The sequence below is a fragment of the Callospermophilus lateralis genome, chromosome 3 (genome assembly GCF_048772815.1).
Source record: "Callospermophilus lateralis isolate mCalLat2 chromosome 3, mCalLat2.hap1, whole genome shotgun sequence".
Classification (NCBI taxonomy): Eukaryota; Metazoa; Chordata; class Mammalia; order Rodentia; family Sciuridae; genus Callospermophilus; species Callospermophilus lateralis.
In genome coordinates, this window is record NC_135307.1 from 181,410,860 (window position 1) to 181,427,682 (window position 16,823).

A 16,823-nucleotide genomic window follows, 5' to 3' on the forward strand; every position below is an offset into this window, starting at 1 on the left:
ACAAAACCCATGGGAAGGACAAATGAGGGGCCTGATCTAATCTGGGGAAGGAGGGAAGGCTTCTCTGAAGAGAGGACATCTGATCTGAGCCCTGAGGAATGAGCAGGGGCTAAGCCAGGGAAAGAGGAGATTAACAAATGGTTGCCAGTCAGAAGGGAGCTGTGGAGGGCAAAGTGGGGGACTGAGAGGTATAGACAGAGGAGTCAGGAAAGTTGATTTGGTTTATTTTTGTTTTTGTTTAATTAGCCAAAGTCCATGGTTTACATTAGCGTTCACTCTTTCTTTTGTACAGCTTGCTGGGCTTTTAACAAATACAGAATGGCATGAATTCGTCAATGACAAGCGTCATACAGAATGGTTTTGTGGTGCTAAAAATACCCTGTGCTTCATATATTTATCCCTCCCTGTCCACCACCCCCTCCCCAGATGTTGGCAACTACAGATCATTGTTCCTATCTTTGGTAGTTGTGATTTTACTAAAATGTCATATAGTCGAAACCACAAAACAGGTACCCTCTTCAGACTGCTTTTTTTTCCCACTTGGCAATATTCATTTAGGGTTCCTCCTCGTCTTTTTATTCCTTGTGAGTATGTTGTGCATGTGTGTGATAGAGGTGGTGATACAATAATATAACATAAAGTTGTCATTTCAACCATTTATTTTTATTTATTTTTTTGAGACAGGGTCTCACTATGTTGCTCAATCTGTGCTCAAACTCCTGAGATCAAGTGATAGTCCTCTGTAGTGCGGGGATGACAGGGATGTGCCACTGTGCTGGGCTGCCACTGTAGCCATTTTTAAGTGCACAGTTCAGTGGAATTCACATAGTTGTGCAACCATCGCCACCATCCACCTCCAGAATTTAGCTGATTCCTTTTTATTGCTTAATAAATTCTACCATATGAATGTACCATGGTTTGTTTATCCACCCACCAATTGATGGAAGATTTGTTTTTAAACAAGACCACCAGTGGGACAACCAATTGGCAGAGGCTACTGCTGCTGCCCAGGCAAGAGAGGATAGTGGGGGCTGGGGATGTGGCTCAAGCAGTAGCGCGCTCGCCTGGCATGCGTGCGGCCCGGGGTTCCATCCTCAGTACCACATACAAACAAAGATGTTGTGTCCGCCGAAAACTAAAAAATAAATATAAAAAAAAAAGAGAGAGAGAGAGAGAGAGGATAGTGGCTTCTGCTGGGGTGAACTCAGTGAACAAATGAAAAGAAATGAGTGGGTTGGCACTGGCAAGACCTGCAGATAGATAGTTGGTGGGGTTGAGAAGGTAAGGATGAGATACAGCTTTCTGGCTTGCGTGACCAGGTGGATAGATGGTGGTATCATTGACTGAGATGGGAAATGGATCTGGGAGAAGGCCATGAATTCAGCTTTGGATCTGAAGTGTTGAGTTTATAGTGCCTGAGAGACATCCAAGTGGGCATGTGATGTGTCCTATGGGCTTAAGGGCCTAGAGCACAGACCTGTTCCCTCTCACTCTTTCCCCTCCCCACCACACAAGTTATTCTCTGGGCCTTATTTCTGTTCCTGAACTGGCTAAGTTCCCTCCATCCCAGGAACCATGGCACTGCTACTTCCTTTGCCTGGAACCCTTCTGCCCCAAGAAGGTCACTTGTCTAGCCCCTTCTATACATTCAGATCTTACATCAAACATTGCCTATTCAGAGAATCCTTCCAAAAACCCAGCTAAAGTCAGTGACAGGAGAGAGCCTAGGGATCTCACTGGTCAAATTGTGCTGTAACAGAGAGACAGGGGGAAAAAAAAAAAAACTTCCAAGGATAAAGAGGAAAGGCAGACAAGAAAAGACTGGTTAACATGTCCAAAATTACAGTTAGAAATAAGAACAAGCTGGGCATTGTGCACAAGTTGTAGTCCCAGGGATGCTGAGGTGGAAAGATCACTTGTGCCCACAAATTCAAGACCAACCTGAGCTACATAGTGAGATCCATCTCAAAAAAAAAAAAAAAAAAAAAAAAAGTTCCAGAGTCTATAGCACAGTAGGGTGACTAAAGTTAATAATAATTCATTGTGTATTTCAAAATAACGAAAGAAAGGATTTCAAATATTCTCTCCATGAGGCAATGGATAAGCTAACAACTTTGATTTGATCATTACACAATGTACACATATATCGAAATAGCACACTATATCCCATTAATACGTGCAACTATCATGTGTTAACTAAAAATGATTTTTTTTTTAAATTCCAGAAACTTAGTGCTTATAACAATAAACATTCATTTCTCACCCAGAGGTCTGCAGGTCAACTCTACTCAGCAGGGCTTTTCTGAGCTGGGCTGAGCTCCAGGCTGTGGGTCATGCATGGCTGCCTCACATGTCTTCTCATTCTGAGACCAGCTGAAGAACCCACACACACACAACACTGCCTGGAGTTCTCATGGCCAAGGACAGTTGCTCAAGAAGTGGGAATGGAAACATTCAGTACCTTAGAGCTGGCCCCTGTCATTTCCACACATATTCTCTTGGCCAAAGCAAGTCACATGGCTAAGTTCAATATCAACGGGGTAAGGAAGTATATTCCTCCCACAGTGGGGAGGTCTTGAGGAAGTAAATATTTGCTGAACAATAATACAATCTAGCAAATGACCCAACTCTATTTTTCCTATATGGCCATGTTTATTGAGTAATACCCTACTCTTACAACGTAAGATATTCTATAAATGAATGAGTGCATGGGAGAATGTGCCTTTCCAGGCAGGAAGATGGTGTGTGTGTGTGTGTGTGTGTGTGTGTGTGTGTGTGTGTTGTGTATTACTAGGGATTGAACCCAGGGACGATCTACCACTGAGCTATATCCCCAGCCCTATTAATTTATTTTTCTTTTGAAACAGGGTCGCATCTTACTAGTTGCTGAGGCTGGCCTTAAACTTGCACTCCTCCTGCCTCAGCCTCCTGAGATACTAGGATTACAGGAGGGTGCCAACACACACCAAGCTTCTCTCCACTCTTCAAATGAGGAACTTGAGGCTCAGAGAAAGGAAGTGACTTGCCAAAAGTTATAGAAACCACCTGTGGCTTTTCTGGTGCCTACAGCTTAGTTCCCCCACATGTGGGAAATGGAGCAGCAAAAAGCTGTTTTCAGGGTAGCAAGACTATATACCACCTATTTTTGTCTTCTCTCCGAGTCTTGATTGACAGACACATAATCAGGGGCAAGTCCACCAGAGCATCTCCTTGCTGATTCAATCTCAGTTCTCACTTTGAAGCCAGGTAGGACCCTGATTCATCATTTCCAGATCTCCAAGTCCCAGATGGCAAATGTGCATTGAATAGGTGAGTCATTGGTACCTTGGTAGTTTTAATTGCTGACTAAGAGTTTCATGAATTCTCTGTCCTGCCCCAACTATGCCTTCCCTTAAGGTACAAGCAGACACCTCTGCCTTTACAGGGACCTGCAGGATTGAACAGAATGGGACACACGGTGGAGCTTAAAAATGAAGAACAAGCAGAGGAAAAATCTGGAAGGATACGCCTCAGATAAACAGTGAGTGATTCTTCTGAAGCAGGGCTACTTAGGACTTTAGCTCTCCATTTTGGGACTTTATGTAACATTTGAACAGTTAATAATATTTTGCTTCTACAGATGTGACTACAGGTATGCTTCTGATTGCATAGGTTGCCATTATTAAAAAGAAAAAAATTGACCTGGAAATATTTTTAAGTTCATACTTACGTGCAAAAAGCAATTCCTGGCTGGTTGGTTGGGAAACTCCTGAAAATCTTCTTCTTCCAGAATCCTACTCCCACACATTGTCAGAAAGCTGTTTTCAGAAACACTGAGTCAATTCCCAACCACTCCCTCAGTCGGCAAGCCAGTGAACACCTACCACACGCCTAGTGCTGAGTGAGCCACCAGGGTGACAGGTGACAGGCAGGGAAACAGGTGGTAGCCAGAGTCAGCAAGGCCCACATTCATCCCATAGTTGACATGGATGGGGCTGACCATGGGCCAGACACCGTGCTAAGTGCTCTCCGTGGATTATCACATTTGATCCGCACAACAAGCTGATGAGGTAGGAGTTATTATTATGCTGTTTTACAGCTGTGGAAACTGGAGTGCAGAGAGGCAAAGGAACTTGCCCAAGGTCACATAACTAGCAGATGGTGGAACTGACATTTGATTCCAGAGCTTGTGAGCTTAACTGCTACCCCATACTGCCTCCCACAAGGAACTTATCCAAATTCCATGACCAGTAAGTGGCAAAGTCAGAATTCAAACCAGGAAAGGTTCACCAGCCTCCCAAGAATATGCTCTGAACTGGTAAATCGTCCTTCTCCCTTCCAAGCCTCCCCACTTCTAGATGCTGCACAAACATGCTGGGTGACCTTGGTTAGCCTTTCTGAGCCTGCTGTCACTGCCGCAAAATGGGAAGAATGCTGCTTACCCAAAGGAGCTGTAGAGAGGCCTATTTGAGAAGCCAGTTCCTCTGTGGGCTTGGTAGGCACTCGGTAGAGATCTGTGTTCTTCTTGCTTTCCAGGAGTTTAGTGCAATCGGCCAAGTGGACGCAGGAGCAAGTCTATCCAATAAGCTCTATGACTGAGGTGTACTATGAGCTGGGGGGCAGGAGAGGGCCAGGAGAGGGTTAAAAGTCAAGGGTTGCCGTATATCCAGAAAACTCAGTTGAGGGAACACTGGAATAAACAATCCCCAGAAGGAGGGCAGTTTAGTTCGTCATCTTTCCTGTTTTCCAAGCCTGGCCCAGTCCCAGAACCTCTTCTTAATCTTGTCAGAATTTGGCCCTCTGCCCAGGAAGGAGCCATCAGGAGCCTCAAAGTGAGCCAAGTCTTCAAGGAAGTGATGTCTTTTGTGGGTCAAGAAGAGAAGCCAGGAGTGGTGGCGCACATTTGTAATCTTAGCTATTAGGGAGGCTGAGGCAGGAGGACCAAAAGTTTAAGGCCCAGCCTGGTAAAAATAAATAAAGGGCTGGGGATGTGTGTTATGTCAGTGGTAGCGATCTTACCTAGCATATGTGAGTGAGGCCTCAGTGTACTGAGAGAGAGAGAGCGCACAAGAATCTTTCTGGGAAAGAGAAGGAGGCAAAGATAGAATCAGGGAAGAGTCTAGCCAGCAGACTAGTCCATGAACCAGTAGAGAAACTGAGGCTTACAACAAAGCAAGGCTTACTGATAATGCTGGTGGCAGAGTTCGCACTAGGAGCCTATATTACTGGCTCCCAGGGCAGAGTCCTGTCCACTGCAAATGCCAACTGCTCACCTGCTTCTTACTCCAGGACCACCCCCCTTTTCCCGCAACTCCTTCCAGTACCATCTACCCTTACCGCACTAGAGACTTCAGATGCACAGCTATGGGTCCTGCGGATACTAGAGAAGGAATCAGCAGCTGCAAACACCTTAGTGGGCTTGTCCCTGTGGGAAATGAGGATGAGAGACTGTCTGAAAGAAGGAACCAGTGCTTCCTGAGCACCTACTACGTGTCTGTGCGGTAGCTGGCACCTTCAATACTTCACATCGGCTACTTCTCACACTAACTCTGGGAAGTAGGTTGCATCCCCATTTTGCAGACGAGCAACCTGGGGTTCATGGGAGAGATGCTTCCTTCTCAACCCTATCTGCAGCCCATAACTCTCCTCTGAGCTCTGGGCTGGGCTATCCACTTTGTCGTGGGCATCCACATGCTTCTCAAACTTAACTTGAATGATACTGAACTCATTAGCTTTCCCTCCCACAGACTTCTGGTTTCCCATCATAGCTGTGCGACTCAGAACCAGAATAGCTTTAACCTTCATCTACTCTTGCCCTGCTCCCGTCTCCAAGGAGTAGCCTGGTCCCACCTCTCATTCTATTTTCCAGACACTGACTTTCCTTAATGCCAAGGTTTGTAGCATAGTCCAGAGTTCATCATCTTACTCCTGGATGACTTCACCATTCTGCCCCCAGATTTATTTACACCCATCCATGCTACCCAAATGTTAGGGCAGTGTCAGGTATGTCTGTAATTCCCAGCTTCTGAGGAGGCTGGGGCAGAAGGGTCACAATTTCAAGGCCAACCTGGGCAATTTAGCAAGACTCCACTTCAAATAAAAAGGACTGAGGATATAGCTCAGCGTTAGAGCACTTACCTTTCATGTGCAAAACCCTGGGTTCAATCCCAGGGTCAGGAAAAAAAAAAAAAAAAAGTGGGGGTGGTAATTTCCCTAAAATGCAAATCTGCCTAGCCTCACCCAGCTGAAAACCTTTCAGTGGTTTCTCAATACACTCAGGATAAACCTTTTACTAGAGTTTATCAGGTCCCAAAAGTCTTGTCCCTCGCTGCCCTCTCTGGTCTCACATTGGGTCACTCCCTAACTTTTGTCCTCAAGCCTCAGACACCCTGGAATGCTTGCAGTTTCTCTTTTACTTCAAGGCCTTGGCTCATGCTGTTTTCTCTGCCTTTGCTTGGCTAACTCCTTCTCATCTTTCAGGTCTCAGCTTAGTCACCACTTCCTGACCACCCTCCTCTCAAGCTTCATGAGCTGCCCCTCCAAAGAATTCCACAGTCCCCCTATACTTCCTCAGCTGGTTCCTGTCCCTCCCTCTCCCAAGCTCCTCTGCAGGCCAACAAAGCCTGCCTCACTGTCACAGATTGTTGGAGCAGCACTCTCCAAAGGAAATACAATGCATGCCATACACACATATACGTAACTTTTCCAGGAGCCACATTTTAAAAAGTAAAAGGAAATAGATGAAATTAATTTTAGTAACATTTTAATTCAATATTTCAAAATGGTATTTTAACATATAATCAATATACAAATTATTAGCATTTTATTTCAAAATCTGGTGTGTATTTTATACTCAGTCAATGCTGATTTGAAGTAGCCACATTTCAAGTACTCAATAGCCCCATGTGCTTGTGGCTATCAGATTGGATGGCACAGTTTTGGAGGATGCTTAAAGCTAACTAATCTGTTTCCTGTTCTGGGGGAAACTAATTCTGAGAAATATTCATGGGTAGTCTGTAGGGGAAAAAATAAGAAAAGAAAAGATTCTATGTCAAATACATCTTGAAAACACTGACAAAGTGAAACAGGATTTTTATGCTTTAGCACTTCCCAGAGTCCTCTCTGTGCTAACTAGTCTGAGATACAATAATAGAAACAGACCAGAGAGCATATAACATTTCCCCAACTTATCTGAGCTCAGAACTCTGTTTTCATAAAGCATTTCCAGGGATTAGTGCCCAAAGGAATGTTCTTTGGCAAATGTTGTTTTGGTCACATCTTTAACTCAGGAGATCCCAGGATTCCCACAGGGAGAACTTCGGGTTCAGGAAGCCTACCTCAAGTTTCTCTGCACTCACAACCTGATTGACTAATTCTGGGAAGTCACAGAGGTCAGGACTAGGATCAGTGAGGAAGAAGTGCAGCATTTTTGAGCTCAGGCAAAAAGGTTTAGAGTGTGTGTGTGTGTGTGTGTGTGTGTGTGTTTAAACCACTTGAAACTAAGTTGCTAGAATGGTCTGGAAAATGCAGTAAGTGGCTTTGTGAGATGATGATTTTCTATCACTAAGAGTGATCAAGTCTGGATTTCTGTGTGGGACAAGAGGCTCCTCCCCAGAACGTCTAATTTCCCTTTTTTAAAACTTAAAAAAAAAAAAAAAAGCAGTAGTGGGCAGCAAACTTCAGTGTCAGAGGAAGTGGTCAGACATGTTCTGGAACCTTTATAAAGAACACACTGAGATTCTTGAGGCTTTGGTGGAGGATTAATTTATAGCCAGAGTCCCTTTGAGACTACAGGTTCTCGGTTCAGTTCAGAGGATCCTTAATCCATTTAGACACAGTCAACATCTGGTCATTGACTAATTGGATAAATCAGTCATCCATCACAATGTGTGCCTTGGTGGTAGACAAGAAGATGGTCTGTTTCTTTTAAAATGGCTTGTATGGGATAAAACTAGGCAAAGCCAATCAATACTATTGTAAGTCATCAACACAGTGATTATCCTTGGGGATGATGACAGAAAAGAAGCACGCACAGGGTTTCTCAGGGTGCTGATCATGTTCTGTTTCTTGATTAGGTGCAGGTTACATAGATGTGTTCAGTTTGTAAAAATTCATCAAGCTCTACATTTTTGATATGTGCACTTTGGGGTATGTATAATACACTTCCATAAATAGTTTTAAAAATTGCTTTTGTGATGATGCACTACTTTATCCACTAAGAAAAAAATAGTGTGATTCTGATGAACACAACTAAAATGATCAGGCTGGTTTGATTTAAGCTGGGGAAGAAGAGGTTAACCATTAATGAGATGGTTTTTTCCTGTAAGTTCTAAGCAGCATTTTTGATAGCTAAGAGGGCAACTAAATGTTGGCTAGGCTTCAGCAAAGCCCCTAAGCATCCAAATTCAGAGAGCAGATGAAATCAGACCAGTCATCTTAGAACCTCCAGGTGCCCATCAATAGGATACCTGAAAGTACCCAGAAGCGGAGATCTTTAAAGATTGGGCTATGTGTCCCTATGCCTATCATGGGACCTGACACAAAGTAGGTGTCTTCTTCCCTAGATTTCAGGGATGGTGGTCCCAGAAATGCCCAGGCCTACAATGAGAAGGAGGGCATTGCCCCATGAGGGGCCATCAAGGATCACAGAGGCTAACACACCTGGGTTTAGAATGGAAGGGGAAATGAAACCCTTGTATGGCTCACATGTGTTCAAACAGCTACAAAGAAGCCACCTGTGGTCAATTGAAGAGTGCTTGGGGAGAAGGGAACTTTATAGAAGTGGGGGGAGGTGGCTAAAAAAGGTGGATTTCAGGTGGTGAAGGTTGGGGAAGTCAATGAAAACAGCAGTTAAGAATAACAGGCAATACATCAGAGGGTGAGAATAGGTTGGGGAAAAGGTAGGTTTCAGGTAGGGGAGATGCAGTAGGTCAAAGAAAACAGGAGTTAAGCAATACACCATTGAGCAAAAGAAGAAGGAAAAAAAAACCACCCTTGGGCATAGAAGTTTTTGACATTGGTAAAACATGTAGCCAATCAGTTCTCTTGTCTATGAAAATGAGACAATAATAGTTTCTTCCTCTTGGCATGATTGAGAGGACAAAATCAATCCATGCATAAAAATTATACCAATCTTATCATTTCTATCAATAATAAAGGTATTGATAATACACTAGGAAGAAACTTCTACTTCCCAAGGAGCCCAGGTAATCTGACTTGAGAGCAAATAACAACTAAAAATCTAGAGGGGAGAAAATAGAGCAGCCAGAAAAGGGGCTCTTAAAAGAGGACCTCTGGAACTTCTAAGCAAATTCGGTGTTTAGGTATATACGTATTTTGGAGGGAGGAGATGGCCCACAGCTACATTGGTTTCTTGACAAGTCCATGGCACAGTCCTCCTCTTCCCATAGTTTAAAAAGTACTGATCTAAGCTGGGTGTGGTGGCACATGCCTATAATCCCAGCAGCTAGAGAGGCTAAGGTAGGAGGACCACAGGTTCAAAGCCAATCTCAGTAATTTAGTAAGGCCCTAAACCAATTTAGCAAGACTTTGTTTCAAAATACAAAATAAAAAGGACTGGGATGTGGTTCAGTGGTAAAGCACTTCTGGGTTCAAACCCTGCCCCCCCTCCCCCTCAAAAAGAAAAAAGTACTCTTGAAGAAACAAGAGAAGGAAATGGATGAGACAAGAGACCCACAATCATCCATGGATGAAGTGGGCCATTTCTATAGGCCTAGGACACAGGGTTGGGAATGTTGGAAAGTATAGAGAAGAGGCAAAGGAGAGAGAATTCATTGGAACAGAGGCTTAGAGAACCAAGCCAACTCCCAGCGGGATGGAATGGGAGTAAGTTCAGCTGTCATGTGACCCAGAGAAGGCTCACAGTGGCTATTGGCTGAAGGCTGGGTGAGTGGCTTGATGGGCAGGCAGCCTGATCCAGCAGCTGAGGATTGCGGAAAGGCAAACTGCACATCTGGAGGGAGGGAATAAAAGGGACCTTGACATTTGCAAACAGTGATAATTTAAGTTCTCCTTTTCCTATTTTTATGCCTTTAATTTCTTTCGTCTGTCTAATTGCTCTGGCCAGTGTTTCGAGAACTATATTGAATAGAAGTGGTGATAGAGGGCATCCCTGTCTTGTTCCAGATTTTAGAGGGAATGCCTTCAACTTTTCTCCATTCAGAATGATGCTAGCCTGAGGCTTAGCATAGATAGCTTTTACAATGTCGAGGAAAGTTCCTGTTATCCCTAGTTTTTCTAATGTTTTGAACATAAAGGGATGCTGTACTTTGTCGAATGCTTTTTCTGCGTCTATCGAGATGATCATATGGTTCTTATCTTTAAGTCTATTGATGTGGTGAATAACATTTATTAATTTCCATATATTGAACCATCCTTGCATCCCAGGGATGAATCCTACTTGATCATGGTGCACAATTTTTTTGATGTGCCTTTGTATCCGATTCGCCAGAATTTTATTGAGGATTTTTGCGTCTAGGTTCATCAGAGATATTGGTCTGTAGTTTTCTTTCTTTGAGGTGTCTTTGTCTGGTTTTGGAATCAGGGTGATGTTGGCCTCATAGAATGAATTTGGCAGAGCTCCCTCTTTTTCTATTTCCTGAAATAACTTGAAAAGTATTGGTATTAATTCTCCTTTAAAGGTTTTGTAAAACTCCGCTGTATACCCATCCGGTCCTGCGCTTTTCTTGGTTGGTAGTCTTTTGATTGCTTCTTCTATTTCATCCATTGAAATTGGTCTGTTTAAAATGTGTGTATCCTCCTGACTCAGTCTGGGCAAATCATATGACTTAAGAAATTTATCGATGTTTTCACTATTTTATTGGAATATAGGTTTTCAAAATAATTTCTAATTGTCTTCTGTATTTCTGTAGCATCTGTTGTGATATTGCCTTTTTCATCCTGTATGTTAGTAATTTGAGTTCTCTCTCTTCTTCTCTTCGTTAGCATGGCTAAGGGTCTGTCAATCTTATTTATTTTTTTGAAGAACCAACTTTTAGTTTTGTTAATTTTTTCAATAGTTTCTTTTGTTTCAATTTTGTTAATTTCCACTCTGATTTTAATTATTTCTTGCCTTCTGCTACATTTGCTGTTGTTTTGCTCTTCCTTTTCTAGGGCTTTGAGATGAAGTGTGAGCTCATTTATTTGTTGGTTTTTCCTTTTCTTGAGGAATGACCTCCAGGCAATGAATTTCCCTCTTAAAACTGCTTTCATTGTGTCCCATAGATTCCTATATGCTGTGTCTGTATTTTCATTTATCTCTAAGAATTTTTTGATTTCCTCCTTTATGTCTTCTGTACAAAAAAACTACTAGAACTAATAAATGAATTCAGCAAAGTGGCAGGATATAAAATCAACACGCATAAATCAAAGGCATTTCTGTATATCAGTGACAAAACTTCTGAAACAGAAATGAGAAAAAACACTTCATTCACAATATCCTCAAAAAAAAAAATAAAATACTTGGGAATCAACCTAACAAAAGAGGTGAAAGATTTATACATGAAAACTACAGAACCTAAAAAGAGAAGTAGAAGAAGATCTTAGAAGATGGAAAAATATACCCTGTTCATGGATAGGCAGAACTAACATCATCAAAATGGCAATATTACCAAAAGCTCTCTATAGGTTTAATGCAATGCCAATCAAAATCCCAAAGGCATTTCTTGTAGAAATAGATAAAGCAATCATGAAATTCATATGGAAAAATAAAAGACCCAGAATAGCAAAAGCAATTCTAAGCAGGAAGTGTGAATCAGGCGGTATAGCGATACCAGATTTCAAACTATATTACAGAGCAATAGTAACAAAAATAGCATGGTACTGGTACCAAAACAGGCGGGTGGACCAATAGTACAGAATAGAGGACACAGAGACTAATCCACAAAGCTACAACTATCTTATATTTGATAAAGGAGCTAAAAGCATGCAATGGAGGAAGGATAGTATCTTCAACAAATGGTGTTGGGAAAACTGGAAATCCATATGCAACAAAACGAAACTGAATCCCCTCCTCTCGCCATGCACAAAAGTTAACTCAAAGTGGATCAAGGAGCTAGATATCAAATCAGAGACTCTGCGTCTGATAGAAGAAAAAGTTGGCTCCAATCTACATATTGTGGGGTCGGGCTACAAATTCCTTAATAGGACACCCATAGCACAAGAGTTAATTACAAGAATCAACAAATGGGACTTACTTAAACTGAAAAGCTTTTTGTCAGCAAGAGAAACAATAAGAGAGGTAAATAGGGAGACTACATCATGGGAACAAATTTTTACTCCTCACACTTCAGATAGAGCCCTAATATCCAGAGTATACAAAGAACTCAAAAAATTAGACAATAAGATAACAAATAACCCAATCAACAAATGGGCCAAGGACCTGAACAGACACTTCTCAGAGGAGGACATACAATCAATCAACAAGTACATGAAAAGATGCTCACCATCTCTAGCAGTCAGAGAAATGCAAATCAAAACCACCCTAAGATATCATCTCACTCCAGTAAGATTGGCGACCATTCTGAAGTCAAACAACAACAAGTGCTGGTGAGGATGTGGGGAAAAGGGTACTCTTGTACATTGCTGGTGGGACTGCAAACTGGTGCGGCCAATTTGGAAAGCAGTATGGAGATTCCTGGGAAAGCTGGGAATGGAACCACCATTTGACCCAGCTATTGCCCTTCTCGGACTATTCCCTGAAGACCTTAAAAGAGCGTACTACAGGGATACTGCCACATCGATGTTCATAGCAGCACAATTCACAATTGCTAGACTATGGAACCAACCCAGATGCCCTTCAATAGATGAATGGATAAAAAAAATGTGGCATTTATACACCATGGAGTATTACACAGCACTAAAAAATGACAAAATCATGGAATTTGCAGGGAAATAGATGGCACTAGAGCAGATTATGCTGAGTGAAGCTAGCCAATCCCTAAAAAACAAATACCAAATGTCTTCTTTGATATAATGAGAGCAACTAAGAACAGAGCAGGGAGGAAGAGCAGGAAGAAAAGATTAACATTAAACAGAGACATGAGGTGGGAGGGAAAGGGAGAGAGAAGGGAAATTGCATGGAAATGGAAGGAGACCCTCAATGTTATACAAAATTACATATAAGAGGTTGTGAGGGGAAGGGGAAAATAAACAAGGAGGGAAATGAATTACAGTAGATGGGGTAGAGAGAGAAGATGGGAGGGGAGGGGAGGGGAGGGAGGATAGTAGAGGATAGGAAAGATAGCAGAATACAACAGTTACTAATAGGGCATTATGTAAAAATGTGGATGTGTAACTGATGTGATTCTGCAATCTGTATTTGGGGTAAAAATGGGAGTTCATAATCCACTTGAATCTAATGTACGAAATATGATATGTCAAGAGCTTTGCAATGTTTTGAACAACCAATAAAAAAAAGAAAAAGGGACCTTGATTGTGTGTCTGGGAGCTGTGGAGGGATTTCGAGGAGAAATTTTTTCCATGTGCCTGGGGTAAAGGGAAAGAATGACAAGCTAGTGAATAATTTTTCCTATCTGAAGTACTTCTGACTCTGTGGGTATTTGCAAAAGGCATTCTGCCAGGTGGAGGGGCCCAACTGTTAGCTCTGTGGCTGTCTTAGAGACACTCTGCTGTGGAATGGGGTGGACAGAGAGTTTGCTAGTTGGCAGTTGTGGGCTTGTATCCTGGCTTGACCATTTCACTTATTCATTTATTCATTCATTCATGCAATAAATGTTTAAGCACCAAGGATGTGTCCAGCTTACTACTGGATGCCGGGAATGCAACAATAAATAAGAGATGGTGCCTGAGCTCAAAATTTTTACTTCTAGTTGGGTATCAGACAATGATCATGCAGTATGAAAGATGCAGGAACTTCTCCAAGACTCAGTCTCTTTTTCTAGAAAATGGGAATCATGACAGTCACGGCAAGCAGTTTTCTGGCACATTCCATGCCCTGCTTGACACCTGTGAGAAGCTTATTGCTGCCCATAACTTACTTATTTATTCAACCAATGTTAACTGAGCAGCCTACATGTGGCAGGTACTTCTATGGATGGTAGGAGTCTAATATTAAAATATCCAGATAAAAATCCCTCTCTCCATCAAGATTACATTCTAGTAAGGGAAACAAACAACAAACAGATAAGTAAAATATGTAGTCAATTAAACGGTGACAAGTGCCTTGGAGACAAATATAACAGGGATGAGAAATGGGAAGGATTGAGGGGAAAAGGTTGTAACCTTAAATAGAGAAATCTCACTGAAAAGAGATGTTAGCAGGGTCTTAAAGTTCAAGAGAGGGGCTGGGCCATGGAGATATCTGGGAGAAGGCGGCTTCAGATAGAAAGACCCACAAATGCAAAGGTCTGAGGCTGGAGGGCAAATGCAAATGATAAACATCATACAGAGACCAGGGAGGCTGGAACAAGATGATCAAGGTGGACAGCACAGCAGATGAGGTCGAAGGAGACCTTGTGGAGGAGCAGGTGGGGGCCATTGTAAGGACTCTGACTTTATCCTAAGTGAGATGGGAGCCACTGGAAAGTTTTGAGCAAGAAGAGTGATGTGATTTCATACTCTAAAAGGATTTCTCAGTTTTAAAGGGTCACTTGTTTTGAGTGTGTGTCATGGGACCACAAGCACAGAAGCAGAAAGGTTGGTGGGCTCCTGCATTGACCAGGTGGAGACAATGGAGGTTCAGGCTGATGTGGAAGCAAAAGGAGTAGCAAAAATATTTAGTACCTGCATACTTGAAGATAGTGTCAGCAGGATTTGCTGACAGATTGTATTCGAGGGGTGGGTGGGCAAGAGAAAGAGCAAAGGATGACTTTAAGTTTTGGCCTGAGCCATTAACTATGATGAAGAAGACCAAGGGAGTAATGGATTCTGGTAGAAAGATAGAAGTCTGAATTTGGGGGACATTATATTTAAGAAGCCCCCTGGAAATCCAAATAGAGATATTGGGTAGTTGGCCAGATATACAAATCTGAGACTGAGGGGCAAGATCCTTAATATAGATTATAAATTTTGGATTTCTCAATGAAAAATTGGAATTTAAAGCCCCACGAGTAGATAAGATAGTGAATAAAGAGAATTAAGAAAAGAGGTCTGGGGATCAAGCCCAGGGACTCTCCAACATTTAGCAATAGTGGCTTCATCTGCTTTTAATTTGGGGGGTTCCAAAGCTAGACTTAATATGCTGCAAAAATCTATGCAAATATTTTCCCAATGTTCTGTCTCCTAGTTCTGAACACAAATGCTCACCAGGAAGGGAAAATTCTACAGAAGGAAAAAAATCAATTTAAAATAGATCGTGTTGCCATCTTTCCCAAATTAGAAAGAAAGCCAAGTTCTAGGTCAGTGGGAGGATTTGGAGTTTTGGCATTGTTTTTCTCCCATCAAAATTTTGGAGCTGGACTCTCATGGAAGAGTCTTGCTGGCTTCCCTTTCCTGAGGGTTCTCCTACAAGGTCTCAGAACATTGTATTGTAGCTGATGTATTACTTTTCTATCTCTTTTACCGGGGATACTGTTCAACCTGGGAGACCATGTTGAACTGCTCACATTACTACACTAAATAGGCATCAGGAAATGTTAGTGGAACTTAACTGCTTTATGTAGCTTATGAAGGACATCCATCTTCCTGGGCTTTAAGTATCTATCTCTAGGTCCATCATCAAAGCTATTCTACCAGACCCCATTGCGGGTACCCACAGCTGAGTCCTGGAAAAATACAGACCTCCCCTGCAGGTCTGGATTCTGTCCTTTAGTAGGAGAGTAGCCTCAAGGTCCCGGATAAGCCATCCTGAAAAACTAGTTCTCTTGAGTCAATCCTCAAGTGGTTTTGTGGGAAAGGGCCCAGAACCCTGGAGGGGAGGTTGAAAGCAGCTTGTGGTCTCACAGAGGCAAATCTCCTCCAAAAGGACCTGTCTCTTACCTGACCCAGACTTCTTGGCACATCAACTGTGCTTAGCATTGTTTTCAACGGGGTTTTGGATAATCTGAAAGCCTTGAACTAGGAGTCAGCAGACCCTCTTGCTGGACATGAGTGTGTCCTGCCCATCATAAAACAAACCAAACCTTCTCTTAACTCCAGGCTATTTTAGTTGCTGCATCACCTTCCTTTTCCTGTTCATAGCTTAACCTCTTGAACGACTTGTCTAAACTTGCTATCTCTCCAGATTTGGTGGCGCTCACCTGTACTCCTAGCTACTTGGGAGGCTGAGGCAGGAGGATCATGAGTTTGAGGCCAAAAAAAAAAGTCTGGGGATGTAGCTCAGAGGTAAAGTGCCCTTGAGTTCAATCCGCAATACCAAAAAGCAAACAAAAAAACCTTGCTATCTCCACTTCTTCACCTTCTCTTCACTTCCTAGCCCAGACCCAACCCTACAATAAGGCTGTCCTTCCAGGCCCTCCCAAGTGAATTCATCTAGTCTAATCACTTCAGGGATCACCTTGATATGGACAACTTCCAGTACCTTTCCTGAGTTCCAAAAAAAAATGTGTCCACCTGTCTGCTAGATATCATGACCCAACTAACCCTCAGACACTTCAAGCTCAACCTGTGTAGAACCGAATACTTTATCTTTCTCCCAAACCGGGCCATCCCCTTGTAGTCCCTGACTTTGTGATTGGCACCTCCATTCACATCCTTGACTCTTTCCCTATGTCTTTCTCTGGCATATATAATAAATCTCTGGTATATCAACCACCCTACCACCCACACGCACTTCTCTCCATCCTCGAGTTTTTTTGTTTTTTGTTTTTTGTTTTTTGCTACCAGGGCCATTGTCATCTCTGTTTCTGCCTACATGAAGACAGCCA

At 42.5% G+C, this 16,823-nt stretch overlaps 1 long non-coding RNA gene across 2 annotated transcripts in view; it reads right to left on the reverse strand.

Moving 5' to 3' along the window:
• LOC143394449 (uncharacterized) overlaps positions 1-4,636 on the reverse strand; it is a 118,242-nt gene extending 113,606 nt beyond the window's left edge. For both annotated transcript variants that reach the window (XR_013090698.1, XR_013090697.1), the window contains exons 1-2: positions 4,422-4,636; positions 3,710-3,797 (exon numbers count right to left, since the gene is read on the reverse strand). This is a non-coding gene — a long non-coding RNA (uncharacterized LOC143394449). The remainder of the gene's footprint in view (positions 1-3,709; positions 3,798-4,421) is intronic.
• Between the last annotated feature and the right edge of the window lie 12,187 nt (positions 4,637-16,823).